General features: G+C 43.9%; 1 protein-coding gene across 1 annotated transcript in view; it reads left to right on the forward strand.

Annotated features, from left to right (window-relative positions):
- ADCY2 (adenylate cyclase 2) overlaps positions 1-12978 on the forward strand; it is a 564608-nt gene that overhangs the window by 289946 nt on the left and 261684 nt on the right. The gene's annotated exons all lie outside the window — the stretch shown is intronic.

The raw sequence follows: 12978 nt of genomic DNA on the forward strand, positions 1-12978 counted from the left end.
AAACTGGATATTCTTATCATGAGTCCTGGGATCCTGCAAAAAATTATATGCAGATCAAGCATGGAGCAGTCTGGTCTGCCTCCACCTCATGGAGGACAGGGACCCACTAATTATATGCAGCAGACTGAGAGAGGGAGTGACAGAGAGATTCTGGGTGAACTGTTTGGGGCCCTATTTGGTGGTGTTTTTGAGACACTTTAAGGCTGGTGAAGAAACAAAAAAATTGGAAGTGGGGACAAAAAGACAAAGCAAACCTGTTGCAGTGAAGACGAAGTCAAAGTTTATGAAGTGTATGCAGCGTAGTAGCTCACCATGACTTGGAAAAGAGTCACCATTGATGAGGACTGGTCTCAATTGACACTAGTGTATATTCTATTTAGCTGGGCTGCGCTAACCTATCCTTGTTGATACTTACCTGGCAGGGGAGATGCCATGACGAACCAGGTGGTTTTCAGCCTTGGTGGTTTTATTTACCTTACAGGGGAGGTACTCCTTTCCTCGGACTTGAATGATTTGGTGTAGTTAGAAAGTAAACTCCTGGCCCTTATACTGCAGGCTTGCTGACTCTTGCAGGACTATACCAATGTTTCTAAATGCAAGGATCTTGGCTACACAATGTATGGTGAGGGGGGTTGCTCTTTGTCTTTAGCTTGCTACTTTAGACTTTTGATTAGGGGCATCTGAACTCCAAGATCTCCAGGCTTAGGGCTTGCATGTAGGATGCCTCCCATGGATTTGGGAGCATCTGAAGCCCCTGTTTGGAGAGTCTGGGAGATAGGATACTTGCCAGTGGTAGCACCACACAGACTTGAACTATCGAGCTCTACTCATTTGATAGAATTCAGAGCTAATTTGGTTGATTTGGCCTATGACATGAAATTAAAAAAAAAAAAGTGATAGATACTTATCAGCATGTTTGCCCATATGGCCATATGTTTTATTAGTCATGCTCCATGTTGGGTGCATTTAATCAACTTTATAGTTGGTTTCCATTGCAGTGCACATACTGCTTTTGCCCCAGTTTAATGGTAGATGATGTATGATGTATTTAATGAGGTTCCCTTGTTTGCAAGTGTAAGACAAGGAGCTTTATCCCACATGCTGGTTGGTGAGAAAACCTCAGTTTGTATTGAGTAAATATAGTATATGCTGCTTGTGAAGAACCCAGTCAGAAAAAAACAAACAAACATATGGTCATTTTTGTTTGCCAAGCAGTGATTACTCTTTCAGTTGTATTTTTTTTCCGAATGGCACCTCATGATTAGTCAGAGAAACTAATACATAGGAAGAAATTATTATAAAACTGTAACACCTGACCTGCACATAGTTTAGTGTTGAATAAATCCTGTGCAAACACTGTGGTTTGCTTTATTGTCATGGAGAATGGTACATTAGCAACACCCAGAACAAGGGATGTGGCAGGGTAGCAGCACTCTTCTAGGAAACATTCTGTATGTACCAATCGCAGCATAAAGTGGTGGCTAGTAACATATATTCAAACATTTCCCCCAAAATAAAATAGGAAAAACAAGTTAGAAATGTTAAAAAAATAGAAGGGGAGTTCCCACCAAGAATTGTAATATGCCTCATACTGCATCTGTGCAAAAAACAAAAAAACATATCTCCGTATGAAAGAATTTAAAAAAAAAAGGCCAAGGCACAGGTTAAAATACTGAAAATACTGTGCTAGCCGCAAATATTGTGATTCTCTCCATTTAGGTTTCTTGAGGTCTACAGTGTCCCTCAGAATCTGTTTAGACCCCCCTTTCCAAACACAAAACTGACCCAGCTGGCCATCCTACTCCTCTGTTTGTACATACTCTGCAATTGCATTAATCTTCCACAAAGAAGTCACAAAGGCCTCTGTACCTGCCCCAGAAAAGATTGCCATCTTCATGCTGGAATGGAGAATGTTCTCACCCTGTTATCCTTGGTGTCTTAAAACAGATCCACCACTGAATATAATTTTAAGGAAGATCCCTAACTAACCTGTAGCAGGAGGCTTGGCGCTCCTGCTAATTTAAGAGCTGGCAGGCTGCCTGGGGAACAGCTTGCAGAACTGGTGGAGGCCAATTACAGAGTCATCTAACCAGGATGGGGCTGGGCTTGTGGCACATATACCCAGGGCCTGAGCTGATCAGCCAGTTTAGCCCTGGTAGCCACAAGGGGAAGAGCTTCTGGATGAAGGCTTGCAGCAGGGCTCCTGCCTTAACATATTAACCTCTGAGCTGGGGGAAAGCTCTGGAGATTTGAGAAGGGACTACAGGGTGGAGGAGGTCTTTAGAGGCCTAGTAAGGAGTCCAGGAGACCAGAGAGGGGCTGAGAGTAGGACCAGAGGGTCCAGGAGCCTAGAAAGGAGCTGAAAGTGGGACCAGAGAGCCCAGGAGCCTGGTGGGGGGGTGGTGCTGAGAGAGCTGGAGCCTTAGAAGAGTGAGCATCAGAAGTGCCAGAGAGTCTAGAAGTCTGCAGCCCAGGAGGGGTGATGAGGAGGGGTCTCACTGGCCTGGGAATGGGGCCAGGGCCCAAGGAGGGCCACAGACAGGGGCTTTCAGGGCCAGGGGAGCCCGGGAGTCCCACTTGGACTAGGAGCAGGATCAAGGCCCAGAGAGAGGGACCAAAGTCTGGGGGACACAGACACAGACCAAGGTGGGCAAAGAGCCTATAGCCCAAGAAGGGTGTGGACTCAGGCTGGGAGCCCATAGCCCAGGATGGGTGGGTGACATAAGGAAGCGATAACACTATGAGGCATGGAGCATGGTGTAGGGATGGATGGAGCCATGCAATTAGCCCCTACGGCAGTGACCATGGGCACCTGGTGATCATGAGAATATCAGGCTCAGGATGCCCTGGGGCAGCCTCCCATTTTTTAGAAATTAGTACCATCAAGGTGTGGTAGGTGAGGGAAGGGGAGTTTTGCCAGAGAGGCAGTGAGGACAAGGGCTAAGAGCGTACTCCAGGTCCTGGATGGTCACCCCTGGAGCAAGGACCCTGTTACATCACCCTATGGTGCAAACTTGAAACGGATGTTCTTAAACAAGTGTAACCCTTCTGCCAGGCACCAGATGGAAGCAAATTGATTATCTTGGCTCAAGCCAAATTTTATACAAATTGATTATTGTGGCTCAAGCCCCCAACCAGAAACCTGGGAAAAATAGTTTCTTCCTGGGCATTCCAATGTAAATGAAGTTCCCCACTCACAAGCAATATCAAACTAGAATTGGGCGCATTAATGGGGGAAAGAGGGTTGGGATGGCAAACAAATTTAAGAAACTCTTAATAATCAGTAGCCCACCTCAACCCACTATTAACATTTCAGCAGTCAATAGGTTCAGAGTTCTTTCTTAGTCCCTGACAGGGTGAATAGTGTAGTCCAGTGGTCTCCAACCTTTTAAATAAGAGATCACCTTTGACATTTGAAAGCAACCCAAGATCTACTGTACACTGCTTCCACACCATCCTCCCCCGCAACCCAGCAAGTAAGTCTGTGGGGAGGGAAGGTGGGGGCAGATAGAGGCAGAGGGAGAAAAAAATATTTGGGGCACACCTCCCCAGCAGGTAAGTCCCACTCGGCCGGGGCTCCACTCAACTTACTCCTGCTCCTGCCTTTGCAGCAGTGTATTTCACCATGAGGGCCTCAATCTTTCCCCCCTGCCCTTTCCCTCCCCCCCCGACTGACCTGCTGGCACTTAGCCCCCCACCTCAGCCTTGGATCAACTCCAAGAGGCTCCAAGATCTACCAGTGGATCAAGATCCACTGGTTGGTGACCACTGGTGTAGTCAGTAGAGCTAGCGTAGCTCTTAGCCCAAGGTTTCCTTTTCCTCACCGCTGCTGTTGTGTTGCCACTTTTCTTTCCTACTGCAGCATGCTGCTCCTCATCACTTCTCACCACTTCTGGGAAGCATCACTCCTCTTCTGGTTGCAGAGGGAACCCAGCTTTTGTAGATGTAATCTCAGCTCTTTCAGGATCTGGCAGGTATAGGCTTCTACCTGCTAGTACCCTAAGGATGTCAGCTTTTTAGCACCAAGTGGGTAACAGGCTCAAACTGAACCCACTAATGTACATCATCAACATTTATCCCTTCATAGGTGGCTGGTGAAATGCAATACCATCTCCCTAGGAAAGCTCCAGTCTGGTGCCTGGCTTCCCTCTCTAGAAGTCCCTTCACCCTAGACTTCCACACAAGCAATGGTGAGCACTGACCCCTCAGCTACATTTACTCATCTTTCTCTTGTATTAGTCTCATTATGAATTTTACAATTTTAGAAGGCAGGTCCAGTGCACAGCAACCTGACTTGCCTGGTCTTTTATTCAAAATGTTAAAAGCAGTTGAAGCATGTTATTATGGTCAAAACAAGCACAAAAGAGTTTTTTCACTCCCTCACTCATACATACCTATAGAGAATGCACGGATAATCCAACCTTGCATGCCAATAGCAGTATGTAAATAAGCACTGCAGAGAGAGTGTCACATGGTAGCAACAGGGTCACACAAGAAAACTCAGTTAGCTGTGATTGTGACCCCTTTATTCCTGGGCCATTTACATCCAGCCCCACTCCTGACTTTTTTGCTCAGGAAAGACAAATATAATCTATATTATGTGGATATATCATCTTTCTGTTTGAATTTATATGTCTATTAAGAACATTGGAAGAGGAAGTGGGAAATGTAATATCAGAAGCAGGAAACCAGCAATAATCCAGTGCTGGAAACAGGTCACTGTTTCCCAGGTGCAAGCCAGCCAAATGGAAGGGTGGAAGTGGGAATCAAATAATGAACTCCTTGGTCTTCAGTCACATGGCAGAATTTTTGCAATAATTCATGACAGCTGCTTGGGGCCGGTCTTGAATGTCCTTCTTTGGACTGACTGTAAAGCACTCCTACTCACTTCTCCAGCTCCCGGGTCAGATTGCTTCAGAGTCCCAGATCACAGAAGAGCACTTCAGGGGAAGATGAGAAGCCATAGACTTCCCATGTAGTTATCTTGATGTTTGTTCCAGCAGGTTTTGCTCAGCCTCAGAACAGGCCTGTACCATACTAATTGACACTTCGTTGTCCACATTCTTGAACTGCTAATTTCGTTGTCTGTGTGTTCTTTGTACTGTATTATAGAAACAACATTTCAAAGGGCATATAGCAATTTATTAATGGTTGCACTACAAAGGTTTCTTGTCACTTTTGCTGTTATTAGATCTTTCTATGACCACAGAAACTGTAGAACACAGTGTTCTTTTCTCGCATTCAGAGTTCATGTCAGGCTGCATGGCACAGCTCTGACAGGGTTTAAATCATATTTCCTACAGTTCTGAAAAAGCATCTTAAGGTCAATAGAGGTTGATTTTGGCTCCTTTTACTTGTGTTTCTTAATAGATCTGTTTTGAGGCTCTTCATTTTACTATTTCCATGCTTCAGTTGAGTCAGTCATATAACTTCCACTTTTTTTTATAGCTATGCAAATAATACTCCCATACTTCACACTTTTATCCAGTGATCCCATTGTGAGCTTGATTTTGACTAGTCATCTTCATGATCTTTTGCAATAGATACCCCATGATTTTTTAAAGCTGAAGCTGAACAAAACAAAAGTTGTGCCCAAAAGTTCTCAGCAGCACTTGAGCAATAATCATTCCATGGCAATTCCATTGGACATTATTACTGACTCTGCCTATAAGTATAATGGTATCGGTTTCATATTCTTGTTATATTTACGTTGTGTGCCAATGTCATGCAATATGTACCTAGTTTTATTTCTTCATTTTATTCCTAAAAACTTTTTACTATCTGCATAACACTCTCAGCTTGAGAACACATTTCAGTCATTTAGAATGGCTGGAAAATGTACTTGTTTGCTAAGTTATAGTATTATAATCCTTGTTTTTTAGGCACTCCTGCTCATTTTATGTTTAGAATGAGGTTTATGCAAAATTACACCTTCACCATGCTATAGGCAGGCAGCAGTGTGAACATATATCCCATTTTATACAGATTTCAACCTGGCCTAAACTTGCTTTTAAGGAGCTTGTCATTTTAGAGTCTTAGAAGCAAAACACTTTATCTTCTTGAAAACTAGGATTACTTGTACTTCAAAGGTACAAGCTTCCTGTTTCTAGCCCTATTGTAAGATCTGAGACCTTAAGCCTACCAGAGGTTAAGAACTAAATATTGCTTGTGATGTACTTAGCTTCTTCACAATACAGATGATTCAATTTCACATTTGTGACAGGTAAAAACTAGGGGTGTGCAAAATGGGCTGTATTTGATTTGGATTCAGATTTGGCCTGAATCGGGGACAGTGATTCAATTAGTTGATTCGGATCACTGTCCCAATTTGATTCGGCTGAATCAGAATCTGAAGATTCAGAGAATCAGTGATTCAGCCATAGTGATTTGACCAAATATTTTTTCTACATACCTTGAGGTACCAGGTGTGGCTTGTGAATACTGCGATGCTGGGGCAAATGGAACATCCCACAGGAGCACGGGGGCAAACCCGAGCATGGCAGCAAACCCAAAAATGGACTGGAAGTAGTTCTGGTCCATTTCCGTGTCTGACACTGAGCATGCAGGGGACCTTTCCCCTGCACTGCCCCAGCTTGGCAATCAGCTGTAGGGGTACCCCAGGTGCTTCCTCCCCCAGTCCCCCAGGAGGCACCACCAGTCACTGATCCAGGGGGGTAGAGGGGCCCCCCCAGTACTCCCCAGAAGACCCAGAAGTGGACTGGAGTGCTTCTGGTCCACTTCTGGGTCCACTGGGGAGCACGCTGGGGACCCCCCCCCCCCCCTCCCCCTGTGGGACGTTTCATCCGCCCCAGCATCTCAGTATTCACAAGCCACCTGGTACCTTAAGGCATGTAGAAAAAACTTTTAAAGCTGTGTCCATGTCTGAATCATCGAAACTTTCTGAATTTTTCCAAATTGATTTGGATGGTTCCAATTCAATTCAGAGAGATTAAAGGGTCTCCTGATTCGATTTGGATTCAGAGATTCAGCCGCCAAATTGGGCCAAATCTCCACTGAATTGAATCAGCAACCAAAGTGTCATACAGCCCTAGTAAAAACACTTTTGTTACTCTGTGTGTGTGTGTGTGTGTGTGTGTGTGTGTGTGTAATAGTTCTTATTTTTAATACAAGAAGTATTCCTCAGAAAGAAGGTTCTTGTAGTTTCACCTTTCCCCTTTCCATTAACCCAAAAATCTTAATTTCTTGCCTCAAACCACTGGGTCTAAGGTCCTTCACTAGTGCAGGTTAAAAAATTGCCCTTCTAAACGCAGGATATTTTGCTGCTCATGTTGTCACACTGAACCATTATTTGTTTGCTGATACTGCTTTCAGATTCAATACGCCAGTCCTGTCAGGAATAGCTCCTTAAATGAATAAACATTACTCCCCTTTCATTACTAAGAAGAGAAGTAAAAAAATATCAACTCTCAGTATTCTACTGCTATCAAGCAACTAGCTACATGGGAACCGACAAGCAGAGTGATTATGTTCCTTATTAGTGGCTGTTCTGCATAGAGTAGTGATAGACCACAGTGGCTATGCTGCAAGTGTCTCTTCAGCTAACCACCTGTGGCTTTTTGTAGAAATTTCTATTAACCCTTTTTTTTTAAAGTATATTTATTGGTTACGTCTTTACTGCAATAATAGATAATGACACACACGTACCATCTACCTCTACCAATCATGTACAATTGCTACACTGTAGTGAAGCAAATAATTCCAGTACTATTACAAATTAACCAACCAGCATATATTGTCAGAATTCACCTATGAGTGTATCTGCAGTTGTGTCTCCTTGAGTAACAATGACTAATTGTTCCTATGGTTCCAGAGCCAGTTGGTACTGAGTGTAACTTATATACAGGATAGTAGCTACTACCTGTCTAGGAATATAGGCCTGTTTTGGGTAGCCCAGTGGCCTGCTGCGGACCCCTGTTGGTGCATGGGGGCTATTACTATAGTTGTTTTCTTCTTGCAAAGCCATCAGCTTTTGGGAATGGTGCCACCAACACAAGGTGTGCATCTTCTGGAAGCCATAGACCGCACTGTAGACTTTTTCAGTGGGGACATAATTGTTGCAACCCCTCCCCCCCTATCATTTGTGGGGTTCATGGGGTGACATGGAGGTTCTCTTGTGTTTGGTTCACTGATACAGTATGTGTGGTCTCATTGGAAAACCAGTGTTATATACCCATTATATTGTTGATATCATTGTATATATTACATTATGCTGTCTGTATATATATTTAGGATTTTGCACATAGTTTAATCAAATGAACTGAGGGATGCATACTTAAGGGAAAAAGACTAGGCAAAATTGTTAAGTATCTCTTGCCATTGTGTTACTAGGGTAAGGATAATTGCCACTCCCAAACACAGGCAAGAAAAGCTATTTTGGGGGGAAGCACTGGAGGGATTGTCAGCCGGTAATAGGAAAAACAACCTCCCAACAGCAAAGGCATCTCGCAGTAATGGTCCTTTAGCTGAAAAAAGTCCAGGTGCCTCAAGGAGGAAAGAAATTTCTGGAGGTATCTAAGACATATGAGTAATTGGGAAAATGAAGATATGGGGAGAGGGAGGGGTGGAGTTTGGAAGTATTTAGGAGCTATCTAGTAGCTAGTCATGGTCTTTGGATATGTCTAGACTTGAGGGAGGGAGTTCAAGCCCCCAGCAGTCAGGGCTGGCAGGATCAGCAGGAAGGCAGATTTTTTTAAATACTGGCAGGACTCTCTGAAAGGATTAGGTTGTAGACAGAAGAGAGGGTAAGGAAATGTACTTGTCTTTTTGGTCTGCCTTCAAACGATATGGTCATTTTTTCTTGTCTAATTCTTTTCTCCTATATAATAAATCCTGTTGTTGTTTTATCTCCTCACTGATTGCTGGGAGTAAAGAGGGGTCATGGGATACAAGACATTCCCGACTAGCCCATTCTATGAAAAGGATTATTTAAAATTCTTCCACAACCTGAGAGGTAGCCAACTGGAGTTGACATCTGTTCTCCTGTTGCAGCTGTGGTGTCCGGGATAAGGGCAGTGGAGTTGAGGCTTGAGGGAATAAGGAGTTATCCCAGAGCAAACCTTTGTCTGTTTCTTAGGTTAAGCAACAGGACAGCGGAGAAACTCAGGGCTCCAGGGATACCCTGCAGCTGGGTCTGTGATAACAATAATGAATAATGAATGCTCACTGGTGAAATCCATCACAGATCCCATATTGCAGTACTGGGAAATCCTAATCATAAGCCATTTGCCATAGCAGAGAACGCAAAATATAGGGCTTCCTGCTGATTGGGAACAGGAGACCTGTCAGTTGCCTTGCTTTGTGATGGTCTCAGGGCCTGATCTGTCTCTTTCCATGGTTCTCTCTGATCCTCAGTATGATATCCATAATCAGAGGGGACCAGGCCACAATTTGAATGCTATTTTGGGTGCCGGACCACCTCCACCTATCCAGCCTATCTTTCCTCTTGTTTAAACATACGCCATGTTTACACAATAATCTGTCTATCCTTGGCAAAAGCTCAATCAAGCACTCAGCACTCTGCTCTGAACGTGCTGCCTACTGACTCAGAAAGGGCATAGTGCCTTGGAGAGCTAATTAGCTTGCAGCTAATTGGTTCTGTTGCTCAGCGGTAATAATTAGCCAGCCTAGAGCGTGGTACAACATGGTCATCCTGTGTCCAGGCTAGGAGGCAGCCTGCCAAGAATAGCATGATCTACTTGAGGCTACTTCTGGCAGGGATGGTCCATTACTGTGTAGACATGTCTTAGTGCCAGGGCCAAAGACTGAATACAGGCCAAGGTCACTGCACAGGGTACCTGAACTCTGGCTGGAGGAGCAGCACTGGAAAATCTTTTGGAATGAGATCCATGCTGACTGCAGCTTTTCAAAATGCCAGAGCTACTGCAGTTCAGACAGCCATTCTAATTCTAACCGCCTGCCATGAAGATGTATGGTGTTTGCTGTATTATAAATAGTGTACAATTAAGTTGCAATTGCAGCATTTTAAAGATCACGGATATGGTGTCACTGTACTTAAAGTGGGAGTTAGCTTAATACATTAGGGAGATATTATACAAGAATTACATGAATATTTATCTTTGGATGCACACAGTAATTTGTTGTGACATTTGTTATATCAATACATTATATGCATACAGTTCCTTTTACAATAAACTTACCTGCATTTCTGAATGAATTACATATGAAAATACACAATGTTCACTTCTTAACTGACATTCTTCTAGCAGTTCATTCGTAATAAAGTCTTTTTGAATTGTTAAATCAAAATACAGTAAGATGGTCTTAATTTGAAATACAAGTATGTACATAGATTTGTGCTGAAAATACCAAGAATGTAGAATAGAAGCAATTTTGTCATTTCATCTCCCGTTTTCCATGTAGATAATTTCTTATTTTCTTTTGTTACAAAGTATGTGTTGGTGGGGGGAGAGGTAGAGGGGAGGGTATTCTATTCTTTCCTCATTGTCTGAGTGGCTCCTTTTTGGATGTCTGCAGGCATTTTTTTGGTATTTATTCCTCCAGGCGTATTTTATTGCTGGACATGTAGCCCTGCATGCATGGCCTAATTGGCACAACTGCATAGTCATGTAGACTGAGGACACAGAGTAGCAGTCATAGTATGACCTTTGTAGATGCATAGTAGAGTTAGACACCTGAAAATAGAGTTGGCCAGAAGCTGTGATTACCAGACTTAGCCTAGGCCATTATCTTCATATTTCTCCACGCTTCTTTTGTAGCTGAGCCACTAATGCAGTCCCTGGGGAAAAAAAGGATAGAAGGCAGTGTAGGAGGAAAACTACTGCCTCACTGGGAATGAGGACCCCACCTAGAACCCCAGGCCCCCTACCTCCCAAGCCAGCAGTCACTTCACTGAGCCACATACCTTCTGCCTTGCTCTCTTCCTCCTGGCCCCACAGATCTCCCAAGGACCCAGGGTGGAAGGTTCAAAAGGAGTGCCAGAGAAGGATGTGGATGATGGCTGACCTGTGGTAGGGTGATTACAGTGTTATTCTGGGAAGTTGAAGAGATTCACATTGAAACCTCAATGGATGAGGAGGCCCAAGAAACCCAGCTTCTCAGTGCATGCCCTAGATACTCAGGTATGTGTAAGTACCAAAAAATGCCGTTAATTTCCAAAAGTGGATACTTGGCTGACCAGGAAAAAGCAGAATACCACTCTAGGTACCTTTCAAAAAGTGATGGAAGAATCCAGATGAAATATTTTTTTCCTTTGTACAGGAAATTTTTTCTTCTCATGGAGGAACAGAAATATAATACTTCATACCTAAATGCCTGCTGTGACTTGTCATTTTGGTTGAGAGTAGCTCTAAATTTGTGTTTAAGTCGGCAGAAGTTTGTAGATGCAACAGCATTAAAACCTGCACTGACACTGGGATTTGATTTTATCCAAAGACCATGTTTTATGTAAAAAGCTTCATGCAGACTCATCTCAGGATGGGGGAGAGGAGGTTGTGAAAAGAAAGAAAACCTAAAAGTAATCAAAAATCTGGAGCTTGGATAAATATTTCTAGTAATTATTTTTGGAATCTGCATGGCCACCTTGACAGTAGAATCTGAGTACCTCACAGTCTCTGATGCAGTTATATTTTTAGCCACACTATTTAGTAGTTCAGTAGGAAAACATGATACGAAAGATCACAGAGTCTAAAGTCTCTGTATTCTCTATGTCTGGTCCCTGAGAAGAATCCACAGCCCCAATTTATACACCTATGCCATGTCCAGATGAGCGCAGGGTCCAGAAATCCCAGGGTCAAAAAAACCCATGCAGAAAATGGCGCAGCACACATGGAGGCAGTGCACATCACCCAAAACCTGGCTGGCCAGAGCCATACTTCAGTTGTCAGTCAGGATCCCAGCCGCAGGACCGACATGGCTGCAGCTTCCCTGGCCCCCAGAACCCCAGGTAAGGCTTCTGGGGCTAGCACAGTTGCTGACCCCAGCCTCCCCTACCCCACCTACGGTAACCTGTCACATGCCAGAGGGTGCATGGCATGGGCATTCCCCAAGGACAGCTAACATTAACACAACATGTCCCGCTGCTAGTTGTCCCCAGGAAACCAAACATCCATGCTGGTCTGGACACAGCCCTAAGGTCCTTCTATGGGTACCACTGAACAGGATGCATGAAAGCCAGCACGCTGAGCATAAACCCACTTAAACTAGTCAATACAAAGGACTGAGAACAGGGTTGTATCCTAAATCCTGTCCCCTTATGAGTTTAGATGCCTCCCTTCTCTTGAGGTTTATATCCTTGAACCTTCTCCAGAAGGCAGTAGCCTAACATTCTTCCAGAAAGAGAGAAAGGAGTAAATACTTTCTTTTGGAGTCTGGCCAGAGAAGAAGATAGTATTGCTGCCGCCTTCCCACACATGCACCCCTATGTGTTGTAGCTTAGCAGTTAGATCAGTCTTGTCTCCATCTTGTCTATTTTCAGTGTCATTGGGAATATTGGGAAGTGGTGGTTAATCTGACAGGTGGCATCAGTATATAACCTGAGTCCCACAGAAAACAATGGGAGATGACATCTACTTTGAATGAGTGAGGCATTGAAATAGATTGCCCTAGGAGGTTGTAGAATCTCCTTCCTTCATTAGAGGTTTTTAAGATGTGGTTAAACATTGGTCCAGGATGATCTGGGAGTAACAGTGACTAAAATATGTTGTTGAAAACCATCAGTTGGAAGCCCAGGAGACCCTCAATACATGCATTGCTTGGAGATGATAAAAGCTCTGCAGCACATGGAGAGGACCATGCTCTGCAGCAGGAGAACAAAGCGAAGCTCTACAACCAGTTTGGTTATGAAAGAAGATGAAATAATTCAGAATAAGTTTATGGAGAGGATAGGGTGACAGAAAGGGGAGTTCTGGCTCTCCCATTAGAAGGTGTGAGAAATGAAGTTGTGTTTCCTGCCCCAAGGCTGCAATGCAGGGTGGAGGG

Source organism: Gavialis gangeticus, unplaced genomic scaffold (genome assembly GCF_001723915.1).
Source record: "Gavialis gangeticus isolate Ggan-Ray unplaced genomic scaffold, GavGan_comp1, whole genome shotgun sequence".
Taxonomy (NCBI): domain Eukaryota; kingdom Metazoa; phylum Chordata; order Crocodylia; family Gavialidae; genus Gavialis; species Gavialis gangeticus.